Below are 18,457 nucleotides of genomic sequence, written 5' to 3'. Positions count from 1 at the left end.
TCAAAAGAATCAAAATAAGTAGGTATGCGTTATTCCTATTGATCGTTAATATTTAAATTAAGAATGGCAACAATCGAAATTCAAAAACAAGAATAAATCTATCATATTAAACTTTAGTGATTCTTTGTAAAAAAAAAAACATTAAAAACAGAGAATTCACATGATAATGCTGATGAGAGTTATCACATATACCTCTATTACTGACACCCACAATTATTTTGATTCTTAGACCATTATTTCTGTCTGAATGTCATGCTTCGCGGAGTATGACCTCTTCCGCGTTTAAATGGATGTACGAATGGCTGTTTTTTAAATCTATACGTACAGATAATAAAATATATATGTTTTTTTTTTTTAAATAACAATAACATGTCAAAGTTCGCGGTAATAACACAAAAACAATATGTCAAAAATCCCTGTGAACTTCTTTTTTTTATTACAGTTTATCACGGATCACGGTGATACAGCCATGAATGAACTTCGAATAACTAATAATTTTATTTTATTAATGGGGTTATTGAGCTTATAATGTTTTAAATTTAAAGAGATAATATTATACTCGTCAATTTATAGAATACTCTTTGTGTAGAATGTTTTTGATCTGGTTTTAGCTTAAGCAGGGCGAGTTACAATTCAAAGTGCCCAAAAATAATATTTTATATTGGTATAGTTGAACTATTACTTCTTAACCAATTTTTATACCATTTATGCTTTTCCAACCACTTGCTCACTCACCCTTCAAATCGTATACATACACATTTGCAAATAGATATTCGCAAGTTACCGTCACTATTAATTCTTAAGAAAACAGACGACATTGTAGTCAAAATTAATATATACGTATTATTTAATATAAACCTACGGATGCAAGTTACGTAGGTACGTCTAAAATATACCGTATTGTAAATTAGAACGATTATGATAATAACACTAAAACGAACGTCTTCTATTATGAAAATTTTAAGTTTCATAACCTTTTAGAATTGCTTTTTTTTTGTTATTTGAAATAATCTTATAGTTCGTTTTTTTAATGGAATTGTTTCGCTACAGTCTTGCCAAATTTGATTAGCATATCTTCGTTAGTTTCTTGATATTTTATTCATCATGAGGAACTTACGTACAGATAATATAAAATAACATTAAAAAATATATTAACGCTTTTATTAGTACGTTTAGGAGAACTAAAATGCAAAAAATAATAATGTTGTCCGATGTCTATTTACCCTGTTGCAATCTATTGTGGCTTTGCTCGCGTTTTAGAGGTTGGGCGTTAGGTGTAAAAAAGTATGTTCTTGGGGTTTAAGCTTGCTTCATAACAAATTTCATCAAATTCGGTTCAGTAATTTGACCGTAAAAGCGTAGTGGACAGACAGACAAACAGACAGGGCTGGATCTAACGTATGGCTTTTTGGGCTTCAGCTCAGGGCCCCCTCGATTCAACGGGGCCCCAGTCAAAGTAAAAAATAGACGATGATGCCAAAGAATCCATAAAGTTATTAAATTAAACAGATCGTTTGGTTTGCAGCCCTGCGAATCCTGCAATTAATCAAACCCATTCAATCAATGTCTATGTATACGTCTTAGATGGGCCCCTAAGTAGTGTTAGCTCAGGGCCCCCTTAACTTATGGTCCGGCCCTGCAAACAAAGTTGCTTTTGCATTTATAATATTACTATAGGTATAAATGTAAAATCGTGACCATTACGAGACTAGATAATGATGTTCTGAAAAACAGAACAGTTCTGAAAAACCCTTAACGGGAGTGTACACGATACCTTAACCTACCTTATACCAGCCGGTTCTTCCCGATAGATTTTACATCCCGAACTGGTGGTAGCTTCGCTTAATATAGTTTGTAAAATGAATAAAGTATATTTTGATTTTATAGGCTCAGAGCTATTACTGAGAATTTCTCGACCAAAAAACCCATCTCTTGGCTTGAACTTAATCGGATTTGAACATACTTGAAGCCCTCAGTTCTGTCATACTAATTCTAGATTCTATATCTATACTAATATTATAAATGCGAAAGTAACTCTGTTACGCTTTTTCGACTTAAAGACTGACCGGAAATTGATATGGAACAACCTCCCCCCCAGGGAAGGTTACTTTTTTATACCTAACACCTAACGATCAGCCATTTAAACGCGAAAGAAGCCGCGGGCTTACTCAACTTACAACGAATAAATGGACATACATATTTATAAGAAATTATGGCATGACCTTTAGAGCAGATCCAATCATTATACGACATAATTATAATCACAAAAAGGTCACTTGCTGTACCGAAAACGATGATTCAAAAACGGTTATACATATTTAAGGCGAAGTCAGTGCTTGTGAAAGTAGGCCGCTTGCGTAACTAAGGACGCGTATGTGTGTCATACATAAAAAAAAAACAGCAGTAATATTTAGTGTCTGTGTTTCTTGTAAATCGTCTCGGAAACATTATTTAACATGATAATAGAGACACGTTACTTCTGTGTTACGAGAATGTACACTGTACATGTATTTAAACCGTGCTAAAATTTTCTAAAGTATTTTGTCTTGGAGTTTAATCTGGCGGATTCTCCAATGTTTGGTTACAACGTTACATATAGTTGAAAACCACCCCCATCTGTACTGATATTGTACATGCGAAAGTAACTCTGTCTTTCTGTCTGACTGTTATGCTTTCATGCGTAAACCACTGAACTAAATTTGAAGTCACGTATCCGTATTGGCGCAGCGTGTTGGAGTTAGCTCCCTTTCCTCAAAAGGGAGAAGAAGCCTTTGCCCAACACTGGGATAATAACAGGCTGTTACTTTACCTATATACCAATCGCAACATAAGCTTTACTTTTAACTGGAAGAAAACATATTAGCAACCCCTTGCAATAGAACTATTTAATCTCGAGTACGAATTGAATGGAATGGAATAACCCATACAGCCAACTATAGCCTATTCTAATGAAAGTAGGAAAAAAGATAAACAAACCTTAGATTTACGTATTCCATGCGATCGTCAGCGATCGGCGTTTCGTCGACGTTCAAAACGTCGTTTTTTCGCAAATCATAGTGAATATCATAGATTAATCAAGCTATCGACCAATGATATCGCGCCAATTTGCTGTCAAAAGTTGTTAATTTAAGTATAGGTGTTAATATTGTCGACGACAATGGCGCAAAGGGTCCTTAAGCTATTATGGTCCCCTCTTAAAATTCTAAGCATCATTCCATGCAAAAAAATATGACTGACTTTTTTTTAAATGTAAGTTTTAATCAATGGAATATATTTGAAACTAGTGTTCATTTAAACACTGTTTTCTCTGTCTATCATCCTCGATTTCACATTCGAAAGAAGAAGACAGAGCATTGTTTGACTAATCACACGTTAAGTAATATTTATACCTAATATTAAACCACATTAGCGTGTATAAAACCGTTTAAACTACATCGGTTAGTCTGAGTCAATATTTCATAACGTAAATAGTCGAAAGTAAGTTTATGAAAACTCAAACCAATGCCATTAGTACTGTAGAAAGAACACACCAATCTGTATTGGTTTTGAGAGTACTGTAAGCAAAAAAAATATTTTTTAATTATTTATTTAAATGACTATTATTATTTGACGACCTCTGTGGTCGAGTAGTGTGAACACCGGTTTTCCCGGCTTCGATTCCCGATCGAGTCGATGTAGAAAAAGTTCATTAGTTTTCTATGTTGTCTTGGGTCTGGGTGTTTGTGGTACCGGCGTTACTTCTGATTTTCCATAACACAAGTGCTTTAGCTACTTACATTGGGATCAGAGTAATGTATGTGATGTTGTCCAATATTTATTTTATTTATTGATTATATTATTAGTAACTAATTAACCTTCTTCTTGTCCAGAGGGTTATATACAGGCTGTGAAAAAAAACAATGTAAATTTTGTGTAAGGTGCGGACTATAAAAGACTATCAACGTAGTATTATCACATGACTCATTTTATAATAAACAGCGATGCGTAACGTAAAATTAATAATTTTAAATTTCAATATTTCAGTTCCATTGAGTAAGAGCCACGCCATGTTTGATTCATAAATATAAAAAAATACCCTTGACGTTTTTCCCTAAGCATTTAAGCTGAACTCCACGAGGTCGAATTACGCAATTGTGTGCTTCTTTTAACGATGAGTGGTCTCCATTCCATAACAGAATATTGCATTGATTTAATTAAATTCGTATTTTGTAATTAAATAAAAATAATAGTTTGTCTTTATTGAGTGTTTCAGTAAGAGTTTTGAGTGGGAATCAATTAGAATTGACGTGGGTATCTCATGAAGTAAAGTCTCACTGCCAGGCTAAGGTTAAGCCCCTTTTAATGAAGATCCCTAGCTTATTTCAAGGTGCTTTAATTTTGACCGATTTTCAACCGAAATACGATCGATCCACCCGCACGATTGTATCCGTAATAAACGGTAAAGATTCATGGCTCTTAATCACTGGACCATTTCTGGGCTCGAAGTACATGTCACACAAGAGTTTATTTTAAATTTAATATTAATGCTTTGGCTGTACTTGATTAATGTTTGATATTCGTATGACTTAACAATAAATGATATCAATTAAAATCTGTGTCGAGAAAAAAACCACAACATGGTTTTAATTGTGTTAATGTTATATAACACTATTGTTTTGCTGACTCTACTTAAGAGCCGGTTGCACAAGGTTACTTACGTCAGATTTCGGGGCGAGTGGTCGCCACTCGAGTATCAGATCAATGCTATGTGCCGTTAGTCCGATGTTCATTTTTTTATTTAGTTTAAAATGGTCTTAAATGTAACCATAGTTCTATTTTTAAATAGTCGAATGCATTATAAAATTTATGTCACATAGTATATGTAACTGCTCTTAAATATATAGATATATATTGTAGAATTATAGTTTTAGGTTTTTTAGTTTTAGTATTAAAAAAAATTTAATAAAAAAAAAAAAAATGCATGATATTTAAATCATAAGTTTATTGAGTAACTTTTTGGTATCCAGGAAGTACACTAATGACATCACGTTTCCTTTGATAGTTTGATATTAACAAATTAAAAAATATATTTTTTTTTTGGCTGCAACAACCGGATTTTATTTTGTTTATGTTCCGAGCGTTTCAAATGCAAACGGTTTTTTTTTTATGGCATTGGTTGGCGGACGAGCATATAGGCCACCAGGTAAGTGGTCACCACCGCCCATAGACAAAGGCGCTGTAAGAAATATTAACCATTCCTTACATCACCCATGCGCCACCAACCCTGGGAACTAAGATGTTATGTCCTTTGTGCCTGTGATTACACTGGCTCACTCACCCTTCTAACGTCTTATAAGTAAATACAGCAGTCTTTAAATAATAATGCATATATGTATACAATTAATTTCAATAATAATAATAATAAGATTGTAACGGAGTTATAAGGTAAAAATAATTGCAACGGATCAACGATATCATTTTAAAATACCATATTATGTCATATTAATAAAATAAATTTAAAAAAGGAACGCTTGTTTGCAAAAGTTTATTATTAGAGATAGGCTGAATGTGAATTGTACCGAATACGGAATTCGGCAGAACATTAGGCGAAAAAAAAAAAAAAAAAATCTTACATCGAATGTTCGACGTTTGAACCGAATTTCGGCCGAATGTCGAAGTTCGGCCCATCGCTAGTTATTATATAATAAGTTAATTCATAGTTGATTTGGAAATGGAACGATCGCCTCCTGGATATATGTTTTTTTTTAATCTTTTAAATCTGTAAAAAAACACAAATTCACTAAACGTTCTAAAACCAATTCATCGGTTCTTCTCAAGTCGGAGTATTTTCATTTCCGAACCGTTGGCTGTGTTTAATTTGACGATCAATAAGCAATTCTTGTATATTGAACAAAGGAATATGATTTTATTTTTCAAATCAAATCAAAATATACTTTATTTCAGTAGACTTTAACAAGAACTTTTGAAACGTAATTTAACAAACTATTTAAAGTAAAGCTACCACCGGTTCGGAATGTAGATTCTACCGAGAAGAACCGGCAAGAAAGTCAGTAGTTACTCTTTTTCAACGTCTAATAATACAGTAATGTTAGTTAAATACAATTATATATGTATATGTTATGTCTCCTGCCTGGAAGTCAACAAGCATTATCGAATAATATGCCTTCTTTACCAATGTATTTTTTACAGATAACTTGAATCTATGAAACGGCAACGTTAAAAATGTCTGCGGAATTTTATTATAGAAGCGGATACCTTGCCCTAAGAATGATTTATTTGATGTATTATCTAAAACAGAAAGCTATATATATTTCATAATCATTTTTAAATCCCACTAGACAAATTATAATCCGATACCCGACTAGTTCGTCCGGTATTGCGGTGGTCAGTTGGCAATCGACTTTAAAAAATCCGGATCGGTATAATATAGATAAAAAAAAAACACCGTTACTATTACGATATCGTTTCTAAATTTAATTTAAAAGTTCCATAACATTACACACACAAATAAATGTTTTAAGTGTACGTAATATCTTTAAGTAATTAGGTCGCATGAACATTTTAAAAACATATTAAACCTCGTTTGAAAGACTTCATTGGTTACAGAGGAGTTGGTTCTTTTTTCGTAAATTTAAATTGCGATTAAAACATTTCGCACTGTTATGATTTGTACAACTATTATGAGTTTTTATTCATATATTCTTACTATCAGATATATGGTCTACATAGAAAAATAAATCTCCTAATATAAATCTCTATTGGTCGTCATGTTTTTTCCGAGAATTTTAACAATAATACTCAGCCAATTTACAAAGAAATCTTATACATCTAAATCTTCCTCATTAATCACTCAATTTTGTAATATGTAATAATTTAATTGCTCAAAAATTAATTATTTATTATCAAGTTTTTGTCCTACTAAATTATTTTATATAATTCTGATAAAACCACGGGCCTGAACTAGTTTTTTTTCAAGTATAATATGTTAAAGAAGGTCAATACCGATATGCATCAGTGACAGTGCGTGCGCGCAGCCAATCAGTGATCGACTTATGTAACTAAATCACTTGTAGTCTGACTTTGCATTCAATATTAGTTTTATAGCTCCACACGATTTATTATTTACAATTTAATATAACTGATTTTTCAAGGTCGGTGGACATATTTATTTTTCCCTACAAAACTATTAGTAATCTACATTATAAGTTTTACAACCATACCTTATCATTACATTAGCAGCCTGTAAATTTCCCACTGCTGGGCTAAGGCCTGCTCTCCCTTTGAGGGGAAGGTTTGAATCATCCACTACGTTTCTCCAATGCAGGTTGGTGTTATACACCTGTGGCAGAACTTCGTTGAAATTAGGCACATGCAGGTTTCCTCACGATGCTCACCGCCGAGCACGAGATGAATTATAAACACGAATTAAGCATATGAAAATTCAGTGGTGCATGCCTGGGTTTGAACGCGAGATCATCGGCTAGGATGCATTATAATATTGACTGAATTAAAGTAAATTGTATTAATTAAATTTTTAGTGATTGTAAATTTTAAATCGGAATAATCAAATATTTTAATATTCCAATGTTTTTGTAATTCAATAGTCGATTGTACTGCGGTATGGTATATTTTTTTCAAGTGTTCCGTTGCCAGCATTCGTTTGCGAAAACGTTCGTTTCTCATAGGCCTTTGTTCGCTGGGAAAATTGTGAAATTAGAGTTGGTAACATTTTGTAACAGTCACACACAGGTGTTGGGAGTAAGTCGAGGCATTTTAAGCGAATTATTTAACAAATATTCTCCTTCAGAAGTCAGCTACGGCGAAGTTCTTGAGACTATGCTATCTGTACACAAACTCTTCACTGACTGAGTGAACTTCATTCAGATATGTTTTTTTGGAATGATGATTTTACCAAGAAAAACGTGCATTAACCTCAATTGGTCTTGTCAGTCCGATGACCTGGCAATCAGATGAGATTTGAGACAATTCATCAACAAGATGGTTTTCCCGGATAAATAAATTAGAGATCCGAAAGTTCTATAAGTTATAATATCCTAACCGATATAAGCCATTGCTCATTCTCAATTGAAGCTTGTTTATAATGCGATTATAATTATGGAATGTTTAAAATTTCGGCACCAATGTCTATGAGCAGTGGTGACCACTTGCCATCGGGTGGCCCATTTATATGCTCATTTGCTCGCTTAAGGAATGTTTAATATTTCTTAAAGTGCAAATCTTAAAATTAAAATGCTTAATAATTGTTACTGGCCTAAAATAAATTCATAGACTTCTTACATCATAAACTAAAGTACATCAGTCGACAAACAATGATATTAAGACTCCAAATTAAAAAGATGCAAATTTTCAAGAGACGAGATATAATCATTTATACTTTCATAAGTCCAGCCTTGATTTTAAAAAGGTAATGTAAAACGTGATAAAGCCGCTCTATATTGTCCATGGTGTTACAACACTGTAATTGCTTCGTTTGAGCACCAGTAGCTCAATAGTTAACGAGCTGGCATGGAGGCTATTATCGTGGGTTCAAGTAGTTCTAACCAGGAAGTAAGCTAATTAGTAATACTTAGGACTGTTGTGTTCCGGTTTGAAGGGTGAGTGAGGGTATAACATCTCAGTTCCCAAGGTTGATGCCGTATTGGTGTAGGTTATTTTATGGCATCTATGTCTACGGGCGGTGGCCACTTACCACCAAGTGGCCCATTTTCAAGTATGCCGTCCTAAATGAATTAAATAAAACTATTCAAACTGTTATTAGTAGTAGTTCGATTTATTACAAAAGCTTATATACATACTTATAAGAAAACGCGCAGAGGATAATACTAGAGGTATTATATGCTTTGTTATTTATAAACTTCAATACAGTTCAACCGACCAAATTAAGTTGGCTCACGTATGCAGTACGACTTCTATATTGCTTTAAGCTATAATAAATAAATATAACGATACTATTTAAAATTGTCGCACACACACAAAACAATATTGACAATTAATAATGACTATTTAAATTTCACGTATAATGTGTGGCGGAAAAACACAAAAGGTATTTTTTGCTATTAATATATAAATATATACTAATTATGAAGAGTTTTACTATTCTAGTAATTATTTAATTATTATATTTAATAATCTATGCATCTAATTGTCGGAGAAGAGTAACTTCTGAATTTATTGTCGCTTCATCTCAGCAGAATTTACATTCAGAACCGCTGGTTTTAATTTAACTTTATCATGTAAAATCACGATTTAAGATGCGGTGCCTATTTTATCAGGTGTATAGGTGTAAGTATATAGGTACGTCTGTGAGATGATCCATATATATATATATGTCGCAGCGTCAGATAATTAAAAACTTTGATTGTAATCTCTTAGTTTTGAGATTTGATTCTGGATGGCCAGTGAAGTCAATCACTCTATGTCACGTTAGAAAAACATAAAATATCAGTTGTCAAGAAGGATAAGACAGATGTGGTCGCGGCCAATGAAATATTTTAAAAATCAATATACGATAATCTAGCTATCGATTTGTTGTATTATTTGTGAACATGTATGACGAAGATGGTAACCCCGAACCAAACAATATTACCGGCTCACCTTTATATATATTATTATGAGTTTTTAATTTAGACTATTTATGTGACAAATAATTTCCATATATATGTTTTATATATTAACGAAATTCAATCCACGAAAACATCTCGTGATTCTTTTTATTACCGTGTAAGAGACCATGACGTTAATTGCGTGTTTTCGAATAAACTCCGAGACGTGTTAAATCGTCAATTTGCAACAGATCATCGTAAAAAACCTTCAAGTTATCATTGAATTAGAGAACTTTACTTCGGAAATATATAGGACGTTAAAAATAAATTTGATATATTACTAGCTAAACATGCGACTTTACCCGAACAAAATTTATAAAACTTTATATATAGCACATAAACCGTTACTTACAAATCTACCTCTTCGAGGGATGAATAAAAAAACTGTAGGTTATGTCCTTCCCCAGCGAAACGAAACCACGGCACAGCGGTTTAAGCGAGAAAAGGTAACAGACAGATTAACTATTTGACGACCTTGGAGGTCGAGTAGTGTGTACACCGGTTTTCATGGGTACGCTACTCTGAGGTCCCAGGTTCGATTTCTGGCCTGTCTTGGGTCTGGGTATTTGTGGAACCGTCGTTACTTCTGATTTTCCATAACACAAGTGCTTTAGCTACATACATTGGGATCATTTATTTATTTCTAATTATCGCATTTACATATATATTAGTTTAGATATAGTTTCTACCAGTATAAATTTAAAAAAAAATAATATAAAATCAAAACAAGATACTTCATGATCACGGATTTGTATAATAAATATTATATAACAAAGGAAGGAAGACGACATCAAGGTAAGAAGTCACCAACATATTAAGAACTATATGCTAAAACATTTCTATAGTTATTATGTGTCAAGTTAAAATTGTTAAAACCTTTAAATTTAACCTCGAAAATGACCTTACTGTCAATTGTTATATAAGTTTGCTTATGTAATGTTTAGCGAACTTATATGAAGTCCAATTTCCAGTATAGGTTATAATTACAACTAACCAGTTAAACTCACGGCGTTAACTGCGTGAAATTCAATCTGTGACAGAAACCCTTGAAGAACTTCCATGCAAACTCCTTTTTAAAATTATACCCTTGAAGGGTGAAGAAAAAGTAGTCTATGCCCTTTATTAGGCTTCAAACTTGCTTCATGAAATTCGGTGCATTATTAAGTACTAAAACGTAACAGACAGACGGAACTACTTTCCCATTTATAATATTAGTATGGATTTATAAAGTATTTTGTGTTAATATCGTTATTTTATTTTTAAGTGTGAAGTCGAGGGATTTCACTAGTCAACAATGAGAAATCATAAAATACATTGTCATGTTATTCGGAAAAAAAAAATTTGCGAGACAACCTACACGCGACGAATGAAATTCTGCCTCATGTTGATACACGAACTTCATTGAAATAGCACCAAAAAACAGCTTAAAATTATCTTGTTAAGAGGAGACAGCTATCTATAGCCTATTCCAACTACAAGAATATCAAGAAGACGAAATCATGAACATTTGACATTGAATTAACGCGATATAATTGTTCTTGAGCATGGATGATATATGATCTTCGTTATGTATTTGCGTAAAAATGGCATTTTGAACGTTGAGCAAACTGTCATCGGAACATTGGAAGTATAATTAAAGTGGAATAATATTGTATTGTAAATAAAAATATTTTCATCAACTGTTAGTAGGACAATATGGCTGAGCTATTAACAAACCGCATGGAATACGTATGTAAATCTACGGTTTGTTTATCTTCATTCCTTCTTCGAAAAACGACGACAGTAGAACATTTAAGGCCTTATTTACTTACAATAAAACAATCATTGGAATCGTTTTCGCATTTATGATTATAAAAATACGAACATTAATGAATCGCTGATAAATTCCTGCCCTACTGAGTCAGTATGCATATTGATGAAGGTCATAAAAACTGGTAAACATCCTGTGAACATTGTATTTGCTAGTTATAATACGAGTTTTCGACCGACTTTGTCTCTGGCAAAGCTTTTTTTTTTTGTTTCACATATTGGCAAATATGTGGATACTACCATAGACACTGTTAGAAATATTTACCATCGTTAGAATATTAATGCCATACAACAACAGCGACTACTATAAGAGCTACTAACACACACGACTCAAATTTATCACACACACAGACCTGGTCTTGTGGCTTTATGGTCTTTATGGTCCTTATGGCCGTGGATCAAGGCGCCCTATGGATCTAGGGCCCAGCTAAGTCAAGTCAAAGTCAAAAATAGACGATGATGCGAAAGAATTACCTAATTTTATTAAATTAAACAGATCCTATGGTTTGCAGCCCCTTTTTTTTTTTTTTTTTCGCTGGAAAAACGCGTTACGCGTTTCCCACGTGGAAGTGGGGGGGTATGTGGGACTCGCCGGTGCCCAAGATGTTAGCGGCACACCGGAATACCCACTAAAAAAGCAGCGGTACCCTCTCCGTCTCATCGGTAGGCGCCACGGGATCGCTTTCGCATACTACCGTGACGCCCTGACGGTCGGCCCACCTATGCGGGCCTCCAATTCCTAGGGGGGATTCCCGGGGTACTGAGAACCCTCCTAGCTCCTGTGGCGCCTATTGAGGCGAGGGGAGAAGGTGCGCGTAGCGTTGTTTCCTCCTCCCCGGTCTTCTTCGGCGGATCGGGTCTGCAGCAGCGTCAACCTCCCGCTCCCGTTCCGCTGCCTCCTTCTGCGACATAACGTTTTCGCAGAAGGAGCGCATTTCTGACCAGCACGCCTCGCTACCGAGCATTGCGTTGATGACGCTCGGCAGCGTGAGGTCTCCGCCCAAAGACGCCACCAGGGAATGCCTCTGGGGCCCCCACGCAGCACACTCAGTCAGGGTGTGGTACGCCGTGTCCACTGACGCGCCACACTGATGGCAGGAGGGTGACACCTCCCGCCGCGCTATCCCGTGCAGGTACTTACCGAAGCATCCGTGCCCGGTAAGTACCTGCGTCATCCTAAACGTGAGCGTGCCACGCTTTATCTTGACCCAGCGACTCAAGTGGGGACGAACCGCCTCCACTGTCGCCAGGCCTGCCGTGGGTGATCCCAGATCCTCCTCCCATCGGGCGATCAGGGCTTGCTGGGCTATGGCCCTGATCCGCCCGACCTCCGCCAAATGGTTTGCAGCCCTGCGGATCTTGCAATTAATCAAACGCATTCAATTCTACATTCAGGTGTACATCTAGGTGGGCCCCTAAGTAGTATTAGCCCAGGGCCCCCTAAACTCATGGTCCAGCCCTGCACACACAGACGGTAAAATATGTATATGAGTGGTTAACAACAACCACTCATACACATACCAACAAAATATTAGTATTAGTATCACTTTTCGCATATTAATTATAAAGACAGTTTAATTTTTTTTATGATATGGCCAACGATCAAGAGGCTCACCAGATGAAAAGCGACTAGCACCAGACATCTGCAACACCGAGAGTCTTACAGGTGAGTTGCCCGCTTATGAGAAATGTGTGGGTCTTTCCTTAACAGTTACCAATCGCATTGGTTCGGAAAAACCGCCAACGAAAGCTGGTTACACAAAGTGATTGTGCGGCAGAAAATACCTTAAAAATCGTGCTGTTGTGGATTCTCCTATATAATCACTATTCGTATGTCAATTGTATTATAAATAAATATTGGACAACATCAGATACATTACTCTGATCCCAATGTAAGTAGCTAAAGCACTTGTGTTATGGAAATCAGAAGTAACGACGGTACCACAAACACCCAGACCCAAGACAACATAGAAAACTAATGAAATTTTACCCGGGACCTCGGACCACGGAGGTCATCATTATAGTTTAATTAAAATCCCTTCATCATATATATATATATATATATATATATATATATATACAGTTTTAATATTCTAAAATATATTTTATTAAACAGACAAAAGCAATATATTTTTTAATTAATGTCTTCCGGGTGATGTTTACACAGACGATCACGTCATTTATAAAAATATAATCTATTGAAAATAATCCTTCTTCGTATATCCTGGTACTTGCGCTCAACTGACATTAAGGGGGTGATTGCGTTATGAAATCGACGACAAATTTTTTTTTGTTGCTGATAGGGCCACAGATTGTTGAACTCTTGCTACTGTTGTAACAATTTGTTAATACGTCAATAATTAATATTTAAATTGACAGCACTTTCGACGTATTATTAAAAAGTTGCGTCGTTTGGTACTACAGGGAATTTGTAATTTTTGTTGCTTCACTATATTGTTCCGAAAGCTCCACCTGTCTTTTGTTTTATGAGATACTCTACGCTTTAGGTGGTCGGTTTATTTAATCTGTGCAATATTAAATGTTAAATAAATGCAAAGAGGTCATATAATATGGTAAATATCTATATGTTATACTGATTTCTCTATGTTCAAATGTGAATTCTATATCAAATCAAATCCGGGGAACGCCATTGAGTTTCCATGTGCTTAATATTTTTTTATCACATGGTCAACGCTAAACTAAACATCTTGAGAAAATCTGCACATTTTATCCTTTCGAGTAGAGATTTTTAAACACTGGGGTCTTGTTGGTGTACTACAAGCCTTCAAGAAATGTGTAGGCTCTCTTAAAGGTGCCCAAGTATCGTGTAGTTGTGCGAGGCATAAAATGTTCAAATATCGCGTTTTTGTAGATTTACCCGACGTTACTTTTTACTTGACTATTCCATTATTTAAGTAAAGCGAATCTATTTCATGCTTCATTACGATTTATAGAATATTTTAGTCTTCATGAGGAAACAGACACATAGAGTGTTTCCCAATTCACAATAGTTCGATTGCTGTAAACGGACGCGATGAAATTGCAGTTCGTATTCTTGACGATGAGTTCGCAATGAACTTGACACATGAAACGACACTTCATTTTTTTTTAAATCATTGGTCTTCAATGAATAAAACACGATTAATAATCGATTTTTAAACATACTAATTCCTATCGCTCGATGACATTCGTATACCTGCCCACATGTAAAATGACGTAAACTTACGTGACATCATTGGGTTTTAAGGCTTGTCTACACTGTGTCTATATTAAATGCATTTTGTAATGAAACATTTTAGAGAACATTGGAAGTCATTTTTATGATTTTTTTGAGAGACTATTATATACTTTAAGTTAAACTTCCTATGATAAATAAAAAATAAATAAATAAGTAAATCCTATTTTGTTATTTACGCGTGCATCTTAACCGATGATTACGGGCTCAAACCCAGGCAAGCACCACTGAATTTTCATTTGGTTAATTTCTTTTTATAATTCATCTCGTGCTCGGTAGTGAAGGAAAACATCGTGAGAAAACCTGCATATGTCTAATTTCAACGAGATTCTGCCACATGTGTTTCCACTAACTCGCATTGTAGCAGCGTGGTGGTATATGCTTCAAATCTTTTTCTCGAAGAGAGAGGGGCTTTAGCCTAGAAGTGGGAAATGTTCAGTTTGTTAATGTTTTTGTTTGTTTGCGTCTTTCATGATATTGATGATATCGTAGATCTATCACCGCTAATTTTTTATATTAACAGTGTCCAATTTAAGGCATTAAATGTATGTATGGTCTTAAAATGTTGCGCTTCTTTTTCATCATCAAAAGAGGCATTTGCCTCTATAGACGCCTTGACCTCAGATGACTATACATATATAATCAGATCAGCTGTAATTTGAAAACTACGTAAATAAAAATATTTTATATTTGTGTATTTAGAAAAATTTTTATCGAACTCGATATATCTTCCGTGAACGTGCTAAAGACTATATATCAAACTTTAAATTTTTTAAAAATGATATGGACTTATAACTATAGTGTGAACCAATCTTTGTCAGGCAGAAGTCACAGGTGATTACGACCGACCTCGACTCGAGGACGTACAAACAGGCACACATATGCCATTAATTTGTGCCTTATCTCTAACTATTTATAGTTCATTTTCCCTTAAAAATGATTATGAATAGTTTTGTTACGCGGATTACATATTCAAATGAGTTTAACAGAATATAAAACTTATCATTTTGAGATAAGATTCATTTCGCAATGTAATAATGATTGCTTTTTGTTCATACACGTTTTTAGGCAAATAATCTGTTCCTTTAGTTTACTATGTTTGCGGGGGTTCACTTATTTGCCTTTATGTTAAAACGCTATTATGTAAAATTGTAAAAAAATCCATTAATATACATGCTGTAGGATAATTTGATAATTTGAATTTATCGAAAACCCTAAGGATATTGCGAAAACTCGAATGATTAGATAATAGTGAAACATATCTTACACATTTGTTTGTGCAAAATTCACACAAAACCCCAGCGCTGAATTTACACAAGTGCCAATCGGGGCTCGTGCCCAGGGCAGCGAAATTACTCGGAGGAAACACACACACAAATTACAGTAGATATTATTAGTAGGAACTTAGCGTTGACAATGAATTTGTATCTAAGTTCAAATTGTAAGAGATCGAAAACTTGCTCTACATTTTTTTTTAATTTTACTTAATATTATAAATGCAAAAGCAACTCTGTATGTCTGTTGTTCTACTGAACCTTCTTTCATGGCTAAACTACTGAAACGAGTTTTAATAAATTTGATATCCAACAAGCTTGAACTCCAAGGAAAGACAAAATTTTTTTATGCCTGATACTTATATATTGTTAAAACATTCTTATTTCAAAAATATTATGATTTATTTATTAATGACTAAAGTTTTATTAATAACATAGACTTTCAAGTCTAATTTCTGATCAACTGACTGCGTGTTCAAATTTAACGGAACTACGAAAAAAAAAAACAATTAGAAAAAAAAGGAAATTAATTATGTACGACAGCGGACGTCAGTGAAGAAACAAAATAAAAACGACAAATCTAAATCATTGGTACGATTTCTTAATTTCAATATTATTAAAATTCGGTTCCGGTTTGAAGGGTGAGTGACCCAGTGTAACTATAAGCACATACTATTCTATAATACTGACGCACAAGTGATACGCGGATTAATATATCATGCATTACCAATGTAGTAGTAGTGACTACTGATATACTATGACCAAAAAAAATCACGATATAAAATTGTGATTGTGATACTTTTATAATTAACTCACAATAATAATTTACAATTAAATCACACAAACCGTCAAACCCCATTTCAACCCTTCGATGAGTAAAATAAAAAAGTCGTAGCTAGTCGTAGTAGTCTGATGAGTGGATGGTACCTACCGAGACGGGTTTGCAGTTTTATGAAGTTTCGTTTTGCCATCTAGTTCTACTAATTTTTCGTCATGTAGATTGTGAACCACTTCAATATATATCTGCTTTATGTATTAGTGTTGCACGAATTAAATCTACTTTATTTCCACAGTATATAATTACGTTTGGGCATAAAATTTAGGACCAGTTTAGCCAGATAGTTTACCGTCGAAAATTTATGAACGGTTTTGTTTTTAATGTGACTAGTAAATTTGAGTTTAATTATAAACCTATTTACCTAATTTGACCTTAAATAAAATACTGTGGATATTTTATGCGTTCTTTTGTAAATGGAATGCTTCGTTTACAATATTTCGACAATTCAAAATCTGCCTAGATTTATTATAAACTAAAGGTCTTGAGAATTTTAAGGTGACATATACCTACGTACATAATTATTTTATAACTAGTTGTAGCTCGCGGTTTTGCTAGCGTTTTAGTGGTTAGTTGTCATGTGTTAAGCAAAAAAAGGAAGCCTATGAGGAGGAGGACCCATGCTTGGAGGTCAAGTTTGCTTCATACCAAATTTCGTCAAAATCGGTTCGTTGGTTTGGTAGTGAAAGAGCTACAGACAGACAGACAGAGTTACTTCCACATTTATAATATTAAGTATACAATATAGATATAGGTTGGCGGACGGTCAATTACCTATACAATATAAATGGGCCACCTGATCATCACCTGCGATCATCGGTTAAGATACACGCGTTCTAACCACTGGGTTACTTAAGCCCAACATTGTTTTTAATTTTGAGGTTATTATTTGGAATCATTTCAAAAGAAATTGACACAAAATTTAAACGATGATGAAAATGTTATACATTTATCTCAAAAAGTATGCCGGTCAAGGAGCCTTTAATAAAATATATAATATATTAATCCAAATTATTTTAACATTGATTTCATATTGTAATTTAAAACAATGTTTTATTGTCGATATATAAGTATTTTTTTCATCTTATTATTGCAACATCTAACTCTGTATTGCTTAATAGAACGGCCTTAAATATAAATACGTATTTGGCGATAAAACATATCTCTATGCTAATGTGCGAATGAATCATGTGAGTTAAATACATTATAGCTATTTTTGGTCAAGAGTGGGTAGATTTTGACAGTAGGCGGTATTGTCAAATATGTACAAAACCATATAATTTCGTATGCGATTACTTGACGTTTATTCACGTCTTAAGTTTTTATTTCAAATAATTAATATTTTGTTATTAAATTAATATATTATGAAACTGTGTTACGAGTCAAATAGTGTTAATATTGTTTTAAGTGATTTTCATCACGATGATCCCTTTTCTGATACTAGTTGTTCTGGGTACCACCCACTCATCAGATATTCTACCAACGAACAGCAATATCTACTATTGTTGTGTATCTATAGGTACAAGGGATATGACGTCTTAGTTTCCAAGGTTGGTAGCGCATTGGCGATGCATTGGCAATTTTAACCATTCCTTACATCGCATAGTAAGGAATGGTTAAAATTTCTTAATGTCTATGGGTCTAGTGATGACCTAACGGATACACCATTACCCATAAACAT

General features: G+C 34.1%; 1 protein-coding gene across 1 annotated transcript in view; it reads right to left on the bottom strand.

Annotated features, from left to right (window-relative positions):
- The window catches only part of LOC125074278 (cuticlin-4), a 58,750-nt gene that overhangs the window by 30,561 nt on the left and 9,732 nt on the right, over positions 1 to 18,457 (bottom strand). The window lies entirely within an intron of this gene.

The sequence above is a fragment of the Vanessa atalanta genome, chromosome 27 (assembly GCF_905147765.1).
Source record: "Vanessa atalanta chromosome 27, ilVanAtal1.2, whole genome shotgun sequence".
Classification (NCBI taxonomy): domain Eukaryota; kingdom Metazoa; phylum Arthropoda; class Insecta; order Lepidoptera; family Nymphalidae; genus Vanessa; species Vanessa atalanta.
Note: the sequence above shows the minus strand (reverse complement) of the source record. Positions and strands in the feature narration are given on the sequence as shown.